Source organism: Syngnathoides biaculeatus, chromosome 10, assembly GCF_019802595.1.
Source record: "Syngnathoides biaculeatus isolate LvHL_M chromosome 10, ASM1980259v1, whole genome shotgun sequence".
NCBI lineage: Eukaryota > Metazoa > Chordata > Actinopteri > Syngnathiformes > Syngnathidae > Syngnathoides > Syngnathoides biaculeatus.
Window position 1 is genome coordinate 13,668,340 of NC_084649.1, and position 11,409 is coordinate 13,679,748.

Sequence of the window (11,409 nt, forward strand, 5' to 3'; positions counted from 1 at the left end):
TCCTTCATCACTCTGTTCTACTCCTTCCTTTTTGGTCTTGAACATCACTCCTCAGAGGTTTTGTTTTATCTGTAAAGCATTCAGGATCTATCAAGATATATCTGCAAATTTAAAGCCTAGCTCTTTGAAAATTCCTCCTGTTGAATTTGATTGCCGGTAAAGCATTACGAGAGCTTTTTAATACAAAAGAAGGATGTTTAATAGTAGCTTGACACATAAAATGTTGCACCATAATTATTTTTGCACATTACAAATAATTATCATCTGTGTGGCAAGTGGAACTTTCACTGTGATGAAAAGCTTCGCACTTGTTACTCTCCAAATCATTTCTACTCCATCCTGACACTGACAGCAGGGACACTGCAACTGGCAACTTTTACTGTTGTAGGTTATGCACATTAGCCGTCACTGTGAGCAACACTGAGTTCTTTGGTGGGTGTAGAAAGCAAAACAAAACAAAAAACTCCCCTCTTGCCTTCTCCTGTTCTCCCCTCCAATGGAATAAGTCCAAGTTTGTTTTCATGAATGAAAAGGTCTGTACATGCGCAGTAAGAAAAAAAGGAACAGTCCATTGCATGAGAAGGGGGAGGGGAGCACTCAAAATGTTCATGACCTATGAAGTATTTTGATGTTTACTTTACACCATGCAATTTAAGACCAAAACAATTATGTGCTTTAAATCAAAGGAAATTTTATGATTAATTACATTTTTACAAGACATGTTGGGGGCCCTGGAAATTGCCTGTGTTTGTTTAATGGTAAATCCACCCCTGAACACTCATCAAGATGTTCTTTATTTGGATGGAAACAATCTCTCAGACTTGTTTTGAAATGTTCCTTAAAAAAATGCCCAAACAAAATTAAAAATAAACAGTGTTGTTATCAATAAAACGCAGCAAATAAGAGGAATCTGTCCACATTACAATATTTCCAGCATGCGATAGCAGTCACTGTGATTTTACGCACGCCATCGCACTCGCAAATCTGTACAGTTGAGCATGAAAAATCCCGCACGTAAAATTTATTACGAGTAGAAATACATGGAAATTGCGTGGGTTTTCTTTGGGTACTCCGGTTTCCTCCCACATCCCAAAAACATACAACATTTATTGGACACTCTAAATTGCCGCTAGGTGTGATTGTGAGTGTGACTGATGTCTGTCTCCATGTGCCCTGCGATTGCCTGGCAACCAGTTTAGGGTGTACCGCGCCTCGTGCCAGATGATAGCTGGGATAGGCTCCAGTACTCCCGTGACCCTTGTGAGGATAAGCGGCTATGAAAATGGATGAATATCTACATGTGGTTAAGATATTTATCAATCAATTGATTTCTTTTTTGAGTAAAGTAAAGTGTGAGTAAAAAGTATCAGAACAGATTAGACAAAAGTGATGAAAGCAAATGCTTTACAATAACTGTATCAAACCTTTGTGTTTTTTGGGGGGGTGGTTTATATAGTGTCCCACAAGGAAATATTCAATTTACAGAATTAGTTTATTTCATACAAATTATAAAAGCATTCTGTCACACGTGTTCCAGAATTGGGATACTTTCCTGGTGGTGTAATGTTCAACGTCCCCTTTTTTTATTTGTTTATGTATTATATCTGTTATTTGAAACATGATATATCTTTTTTACAATCACAGTCAGTCATGACAAACAGCAAAAACATAACTGATCATATGCTTTGGCAAAGCACCTAATTGCAATTTACGATCTCGACACGAATTTGAGCGATAATTCATTATTTACCGTTGTGAGGGCGCTTACTTAACCTTGGCGAGCATGTAGAATTAAAATGTGAATTTCAGGGCTGTGGCCCACTCAGTATGCCTCACCATGCTGGGAAGGGGGAGCAAGACACGAGTGAGGTGGGGGGGTGGGGGGGGGGAGCGTGAGAGCCGAGGATGGAGATGCAAGTAAAAACGGTGGCAAAGGGAACAGGTGCAAGGGGCAAAGCTCAGGGAGGCCACAAATTAAGAGGCGAGTATTGTGCAGACACTGTAAGGGGAAGTTAGTCAGGAAGAGATAAACGAATGGGACGGAATTGGAATCTAAGAGACAGGTAGAGGGAGGATAAAGTGGCTGGGAGGGGAGAGAGAAAGAGGAAGGGGCGGCAATTGTGGAGCACGACACCGATGACAAATTGTGATTAATAGATGGGGTCCGGGCCAGCAGTTTGGAGAGCAACTCATTAATGGAGAGAATTACAGAGGCTGTGCAACTCAATCTGCGCACTGTCACTCGCAATCAGGGCCTCTAATCAGCCCTGCGCCCAAACAGAAGGCATGTGCCACAGGGGCGGTTTGAAGCATTTACACAGCAAAACATCCACAACGGTGCACACTCAAAAGAAAATTCTCCCCGTGGCTGCAAAGGAAGAGGTCTTTTGTGGAAGGCATGGTTCACATCAGAGAATAATTTTTGAGAATAGCAAACTCAAAATCATAAGCGAAGCTTTAACCACCATCTCCAGTCGGGGCTCAGCCCTGTTGATTTTTTTCACGTTTTTTTTTTTTTTTTTTTTTATTTTGAAAACAACTTCTTCTTGACTCAATCTATTAGCATACGTGCCATGTGGCTCGATTTGAAGTATTTGTTAATTAATCATTTCAATCCTGTAACTCATATGAAGACGATCAGTGCAATAAAACAATGACATAAAAACAGAAAGTTGCCATAGCTGGACTAATAAACATTTGGAGTAATTCAATATGTATATTTTCAGATTTAAAGTTGGAAAAAGACATAACTTTAAAAGTAATAAGAAACAAATGAAAAATGTATGTCTAAAATTGCTTTAGGTGATTTAGGACAGTTTTGATGTGCGGAATCCAAATATCATGCTGGTTTTGCTATATCAGGTCAACGTTTTGAACTATGGCCACTTTTTCACTTCATGGCAGCGGTACTCAACCTTGGCGTGCACCCCATCCCCCACCCCCATACTCCCATGGGGCTGTGAGACTTTCCTTGCAAGAAATGAAATAAACAAACAATGGCAAGATTATTAAGATATGATTAGTGAGCCCTCGAATCGCCACTGACATTTTTTATGAACATTTGATGAATAAACTATCAGCATAAAAATGGTGGATGTTACTTTTCCATGGTATGACATTATGGGCAATGTTATGGTAACATTTTGAGAAGAGCTTTTTCCCACATGGTTGCATTCCCTTGCACAAAAAAAAAAAATATTGTACAGGAGCTTATGTGCCATAGCCAGTGATATTCAGTCCCCTTGAGACACATTTAAATACTGTCTACTGCCCAAATAAGACATACATAAGGGCAGCCCGAACTACACTTTTGTTTTTTTTTTTTTTGTTCCAATGCCAACAGCGATTCTCTGACCCCAACGTTTCCATTAGCCTCGCAGCCTCTACATCCTCCATCCTTGCAACGTTGATTCTCCCTCCTATATGTTTACTCTCTGACCTGTGATATTGCAGGTCAGGTTGAGCCCTTTCCACTGCCACTTACTTGATATTGTTTTTCTTTTTTTTTTTTTCTTGCTGCACTAATATTGTGTCGATGTGCGCGTCGGCGCCGCGTCCGCCGGTCATGATTTCGGCCATTGTGACGGTCTGAGCGCTCCCCCGTGCTGAAAAGTCCCCTTGTGATTAAAGCGAATGAGTTACTAACAGGGGAACTCTGGGTACGGAGTAGACGGTGACTGGGAAATCCCACGCTCTCAGAGTTCCCCTTCTTCTACATAGAGTGAGCTAACATACGTTTATATCCTAACCGTAACCCTAACCTAACCTTAAAACAAAAATTGATAAGATATACACATATCTGTACGTTCACTGTGTTCGTCTTTCTGAGACGTCAGTAGCAAACATGAACACTCGGCAACAAGTTGTCGAATGGCACACGTTGAAGCACAGATACGGATGTTTCAGACTGGCCGGAAGTTTGCAAAATATATGTGCATTAATCACAAGAAGACTTTTCAGCACCGGGAGGGTTCAGACCATCACACGGGTGTGGCTCATCGCGGCATCATCATCATCTGACGATGGCGCACTCAGCTGCGAGCGACGACAACGCCGTAAAGCAGCCTGGCTCGGGGCCGCGACGAGCTGATCACGGCTTCGGCCACGGTGGCTCGTCGTACCTGGGCCGTGTCATTCTTGTCACTCATGGCTGAGTACGCTACATACTATCGTACTGTCTGCGAGTCTGTCGTTAGTTAGAAGTGATCCGCATATCATCTAAATATGGCTCGAAACGATAGGGTAATTTTGCCCCGGATACTTCACTCGATTGTGAGATGTTCTCTTCTTCGAAAAGAGCTTCCGTGTCAGAAGGGTCGTCGGAAAAATCCAAAAATCTCTGTTCCTTTCCCATAGCAGGTGCTACTACGTGTTTTCAATGGCGAAAGTGTGACGTCTACTGATGATGTAGAAGGGAATATGGCTACCACTTCGATGTCGAATGAGACTTCCGCAAGCTTGCCCATGAATGACACACTCTTCCCTCATATTTATTTTTTCGTATAGACATAGAAGTGAATAATGTTATGTATTTTTCATTACAATATCTGTTTTAGAATGTTTATAGGCATGTCACTTGGGCTTTAAGTATTTTACTTAACTAAAAAGTACCTATAAAGCAGGCAAGCTGTTGCTGTGCATGTTTTCTATTTTTTTGCACAAATTTAAATAACACTGGCATGGTGGAGCACCTGGTAAAAGCTTTGGCCTCACAGTTCTGAGGACCCGGGTTCAATCTGTGTGGAGTTTGCATGTTCTCCCCGTGCCGGCCTGGGTTTTTCTCTGGGCACTCCGGTTTGCTCCCACATCCCAAAATCATGGATCATTAATTGGACACTCTAAATTGCCCCTCAGTGTGATTGTGAGTGTGGCTGTTTGTCTCTCTGTGCCCTGCGATTGGCTGGCAACCAGTTCAGGGTGTACCCCGCCTCCTGCCCATTGACAGCTGGGAAAGGCTCCAGCACTTCCGCGACCCTCGTGAGGATAAGCGGCTAAGAAGATGGATGGATTGATGGATGGAATTTAAATAACTCCAAACTTCAAGCCAGCAACCATCACCGTTGACAGCATAAAATGCATTTCTCTTTATCTGTGTATGATCAAAGTTCGGACATTCCAAGGTCAGAAAAGTCAAGAACAAATTCAGCAATCCCCACAATGAAAATTAATAACTAGTATCTGATAAACGTTCAATCATGCCAAATATAAATATGTAGGTGAATGTATTTCTTCCTGCAATCATTTAATTATTATAATTAATTTCATACATGGATGATATGTCACAACACGGCGTCATTTATCAAGCAGAAAACTGTCGAGACCAGATAGTATCACTTCACATCTTATGTATTCATCGACTTAGTTAATATTTCATCGGGCTCTAAAAACCTCATTGTCTCTAAATTGTCTTGCCTTGCTTGGCATTTAAATTCAGGGAGGCACCGTGCGTGTCACCCGCGTGTCACTCACGAGTAAATGATGTGCGAGTCTGTATATGTATGCATGTAGGCACCCGTGTGGAGGCCATGATGGCATATAAAGAAAACGTTGGCCCACAGTCGCGGCCATACATCTTGCGCATATTCACTCTACTTTCACTTCTTTACTCATTTGGTAAACTCTACAGACCACACAGTTTGCCACTTTTAGGCGAGCGCCGCTTCTTTTGCAACTTTCAATGTAAATGTGAGCGGAGGCTCAGCAGATGCCTCGGGGCGCCGCCGGCTGACAGTACGCATCCTGGGGAGTGATCTATTGATCCATATTCAATATCTCCAAGACACTCCTACTCGGTAAAGTTGGGAGATGAATAAATGAGGAGCAGAACTGACAGCACATACAAGGAGACTTTTACCCTGGAGGATTTCTGCCTGACTAAATGCTTGCAGCTCCCTGTTTCTTGTGCAAAAAGCAACCATAGACGCAGTTTTAATTGATCGGAAGTGTGGCGGCGCAAACGCGGCTCGTAGATCAGTTGACTGTGATAACATTATGAAAGCAATGGGCTATCCGACAAGGTTCACTTATTTTATTCACGTCTCTCATGAATTGGTGAAGTCAGACAGACGGAAGACGGAGGAAGGTGTCGGTGCAATGTTGGTGGGCGTCGACGGCGATTTATCTTTCATCTCTAACGAGGTCTGAAAGCGACACAAACATAAGCATCTTCTTTTCACAACTTGGCCCGATGTGCTGTGTCCCCGTCTCGCAGTACACGCCAGGATCTTTACACCACGCGCAAACTGCTCGACAGTTTAATAAGCTTTGTTTGCTTTTAAGGATCGCCGGCGTGGCGCTCTCAGGAGCAAGGTGAAAGGCTCAGGAAGGTGTATTTTAGTCTGCATGCTGAGAGACAAGCATCCCTATTGCTGTTATCTGTCAATAATTTCTTTCCTCCGTTTGTTATTGATTGCGTGAATGCTGAGAGGCAAGCCTTCACTCCACTCAAACTTGTTTTGTTGTATTCATCTTCCAGCCATGTTTATGGCGCTTCACCACCGTACAAAATACTTCACACCACAGGATAATCACTTTGGATCATTTTTTTACTCATCTGACAATTGGGCCTTTGTTGACTTTGATCAGAAAAGGGTATTTGAGGTCAAATTTGGCCCGGATAACGATTTGTGTACCTGGCTTGAGAAATGTTCAGACAGCAGTCATTAGTTTCCTTAGTGATACGCGTTGATTCAAACCAAAGTGACATAGCTTGTTCGGCTCACTTCCTTATTGATGAATGCGAGCACGAATACGGTTGTACTCAAGGATTGAAAAAAGATTCACTACTGCACTGATAGAACTAACCAACTACTCTAAAGATCCACAGGTTAGGGCGCACAAATACTTGCCCTAGGCAAACCTCACTGCTGTGCTTATCATTCCTTGAGATCCATCCATCTATTTTCTATTTTTCTCCGGACAAAACTTTGAGAATCTGCCAGGCATGTTCATGGAAGGAAGTCGGGGTACCCGGGATTGATCCCAAAGAAGCATGAGGAGAAAATGCAAACTCCACACAGGAAGCCCAGAGCTGAGAAACTTCAGATATGTAAGGCAGATGTGTTAATCAGTCACCCACACAGTTCCACCAAATTAATGATATGGTACTGTAGTCTTAATTGACATGCTTAAAAGCTGTTGTTTTGAACCCCTAACTCCACCTTTTCATGCAATGGATTATTTCATGTTCAACTGTGAGGCAGAAGTGTTAAAAAATTAGGCTCACAGAGCTCCCGTATTCATAGTCAAACTAAATCTAACTATTGTGTCCTTTTCTGAAAACTAACACTCATGGTCTATGGAATAGAGTAACACCCCCTCTCCATCTCTGGGGTTAAATACACACACATGGTCAGGAAATTTCCATTCATCCATTTTCTTTGCTGCTTATCCCCACAAGTGTCGCAGGGCGTGCTGGCGCCTGTCCCAGCTGTCAAAGGGGCAGGTACACCCTGAACTGTTTGCCAGTCAATCGCAGGGCACATCTAGACAAACAGCAAAACTCACAATCACAATTTAGAGTGTCCAATTAATGTTGCATGTTTTTGGGATGTGGCAGGAAACCGGAGTGCCTGGAGAAAACCCACACAGGCACGGGGAGAACATGCAAAGTCCACACAGCCGGGGCCGGGATCGAATCCGGGTCCTCAGAACTGTGATGGCAACACTTTACCATTTGATCCACCGTGCCGCCGTAAAGATATGTGATTTGTGAAAATACCAGATATAGAAATCTTGTATTTAAATACACGCTAGGCATGTATTTAAGTCATAATTACAGTAAATGGTTGGATGAAAAAAAAAAACTTGTAGGCCAGGAATATAAAATAATCAATTGGAAAACAGTATGCATGATGGTAACTCGTTTGCACGCAAAGTAGTTCATGCATGCCCTTTGTTGCCTCAAAATGCCATATGCACCATCACCAAAGACCCCCTATGTTCTTCAAGTGCAATTTCTGGACATTACTATCATTATTTTTATGATTATAACAACAACAGTACCATTAGCATCCAAGTCAAAGATGAAAATGTGTGGCTCGTTGAGGATGGATGAATTCTTTTTCTCAGCCCAGACACTCATTGACTTTTTAGGCTACGGCATCCAAGGTAGCACATGAACAGGAAATCAATGACGACATCCTTGGAATTGACAGAAACTTATTAAGTACTCCGAATAATTCACTAATTATGTAGATTACAACAACATGAAAAACAAGTGGAATTAATAGATAATATGGTAGGCCATAGCGGCACAGTAAATGTTTGCCACGGGCTTCTCACAGTTCTGAGGTGGAGCGTTCCACTCTGGCTGTTCTGATATTCCCTTTTTTGAGTTAGCGTGGGTTTTCTCCTGGTACGGCGGCTTCCTCCTACACCCCAAAAACAAGTATCTCGTGTTCATTGAGGATTTAAATTGTCTGTAGGTGTGAAAGTAAGTGTGAATGGTTGTTTCATCTCTTTGCGCACTACGATTGGCTGGTGATCAATTCTAGCCTCTCGCCCAAAGTCATCTGGGAGCTACAGCTCACCCACAACCCTAGTGAGGATAAGCGGTGTAGAACATGGATGAATGGATGATAGATAGAGACACAATAACAATTGTTCTTTCCTTTTTCAACTGGCAATTGAAACATTAAATCAAATAAAAAAGTGGCTGATAGTTTTATTAGGTGTGGCGGTTTAGAAGCTAACATAACCTTACAAATGCTTGTGTCCAAATATCTGGGTCACGTAAACATGATAAATATGATATATAAATAAACTCAAATTCAGCACTGTGGCCAATTTTAAAGACCCTGTAAACTGAGGTTAGTGGTTTCTTTCGAAATACACTAAATGTTACTGAAGTGATGAAAACAATTGACCGCAATTCCCGGCCTAGAGCGCGCATCTGGTTACAAGCCTCACCAAGTACATTTGTAAAGGAAATATTATTTGGTACATACATACGCTGTAGCTGTGTAAAAGACGCAAGTGCCCACATTGAAACACGAGATATTTACAAAGAAAGACAGTACACAGAAAGAGTTTAACGCTAGTGCTAATGCTAGTGCTAACGCTAGCACCACACTAAAGCTAGCACTAATGCTAGCGCCGCGCTAGCACTAACACGGCCGGTTAAAATAAAGGTTACTGGTAAATATCACTCACGCCAGTAACACAGCAGCAACACGCTAGCACAACGCTAGCGCAGCGCAAACAGGGCCGGTAAAAGTCACATCCTCGGCACATATATTCCACCGGTCTCATTCTTATCATTTCCGCTCAGGTGCCCCCTTGCGGCTGTTAGAAAAAAATGCACAAATTACCCGCATCACCGCATAAACCGCAGGGTTGAAAGTATGTGAAAAAACTTGCGACTTGTAGGCTGGAAATTACGGTAGTATTGAAATGCTGAGCATTTTAAAAACTTTTTTTAACCATTTCAGTTGTCAGGATTATTTGGGCTGGGCCCAAAACCCAAGTACACATTTGAGCTTTCTGGCATGAATTGGCTCTCTTCAATTATATAAATATAGAGCTAAGTCATTCCATCGGTGACTATTTGGCACAATTGCTTTTTCCTTAGTTATAATAACTTGGCTCATTTGAACTACTATTACTTCCAATTAGCCATCAAGGTATACCTATGCAACCTGAAAAAAACTGAATACATTTTTACATTCTTGGTTGGCTGGTCATCTAATGCATCAGTGTTGGGTGTTGTTCTGTGTGGGTTGGCACAAGCCGGCGGCACCTCATTCAGCCTGCGACTCACAGTACCGAGCAATGGAGTCCGAGGCCTTATTTTCCGGGGCTGAAGCCACAAACTGTGCAAATAAAAGTACAGGATTTAAGTGATGGCTGAAAGTCGAGCGGGGCGTGTTGTCAGTGACACGCCCACAACATCCGACAGCCTCAAATGTGCTTCGATTGTTCAGGACTTTAGAGCCTCATTTTATATACTTTGTGATTTTTTTCGTTTTTGTTTCATTCATTCAGTTTTGGCATGATTGTTGTTCTCTGTAATGTGTCAAATTTCCAAGTCATTTTATTTTTTTTGGGGATGTGTTAGATTAAAGATTAAGATTCATCAGAAAATCCGCCGATTTCTCCGTCTTTTTTTAAATTTAAAACCAACCACCAACGATATGTTTGATATCAAAGACAGTCTATTTTCCACAATTATCTATCAGGACAATCTGTGATTAAACTTTGCGGATGCAGTCATCTGATTTGGGAAAAGGTCACAAGTGGGGGTATGCGCAGGCATGTCCGCGCGTGCGTGCCAGTGATGGAGGGGAGGGGAGGTGCGAGGGACGGAGGGAGAGACTCACAGTCGGATGCTGAGGAGGAGAGAGGAGCCGCGCACTAAATACAACAAGTGAGGAAACTGTTGCTCTGTCCGCAAGCTGGCTCGCCTGCGGAAGTCTCTTCCAGCTGTGAGAAACGAAAATGCAGTCGCTCAGTGGGACACTTTTCTGATCATTCCCGGCGTCTTTCGTTTTGTTGCCGTATTTCTTTATGGTTTCAAAAATAAGTTTGTATCGCGGTACAACTTCCGTCGGAACAGTCATTTGGAGGTTTTTAATTCCTGCGCCATGAGGACTCAAACTAACGAACGCCTTCGGTAAGTTTATCTTTACTTTGCATTCTAATTCTCCACTCTTGTGAATAACGTTGATGAAAATTATTTCTTCTCATAACCCGGCTCCTTATTTAATTTCCGAGCTGAGTTTTTAACTGATGGAAGTGAATGACATTGCTTCTATTTAAATAATAACATGCAAATGTAAATATATAGATATAACTAACCCAAGCAATTATCATTACAAAATATTGTTTTCAAGGTGAAATTTAGGTTTCAATTGACACTTATAATAAAACAAAATATATTATATAACTATATGATACATCCAATACTTTGAATTAAAAGTTCATGTACATTTATTGCTTATTATTAATAATGTGTGTATACATTGTTTTTCCTCTGCAGATCATAAAAAAAAGTCCATGCCGTGATGTCCAAAATGGCTTTAAAACTCAAATTTTCACTTGCATCACTTCGTTACTCGACACCTGGCAATTTATGAACTGTAAGAGATTAATTATTTCAAATGGAAATCTAGAAGACGCTGTGCTTCGCGCACAATATAGATTTGAAACAACGGCGACGGCCCGAATAAACCGGCACGTATTTGTCAGCTTCCAGTGGACAGCCGAGTGAGCACCATTCCCCAAATGTGGTGGGGGAGATGAACCCCAGAGGGAAAACTGTCGACCCCACCTGAGATTTTTCTCCGTCAGCACACGAGAGCGTTGAGGCCTACCTAATATAAAACATCAACGATTGAGGAACTCCTGTCTGTGGAGATGTTGTGAGCGCTCATACATTGTCTTCTAAAGAGGAAGCTATTGAGAGTAAAT

The 11,409-nt window shown here is 42.0% G+C and overlaps 1 protein-coding gene across 1 annotated transcript in view; it reads right to left on the bottom strand.

The window, feature by feature from the left end:
- Positions 1-11,409, bottom strand: part of pfkmb (phosphofructokinase, muscle b) — an 80,383-nt gene that overhangs the window by 38,070 nt on the left and 30,904 nt on the right. The window lies entirely within an intron of this gene.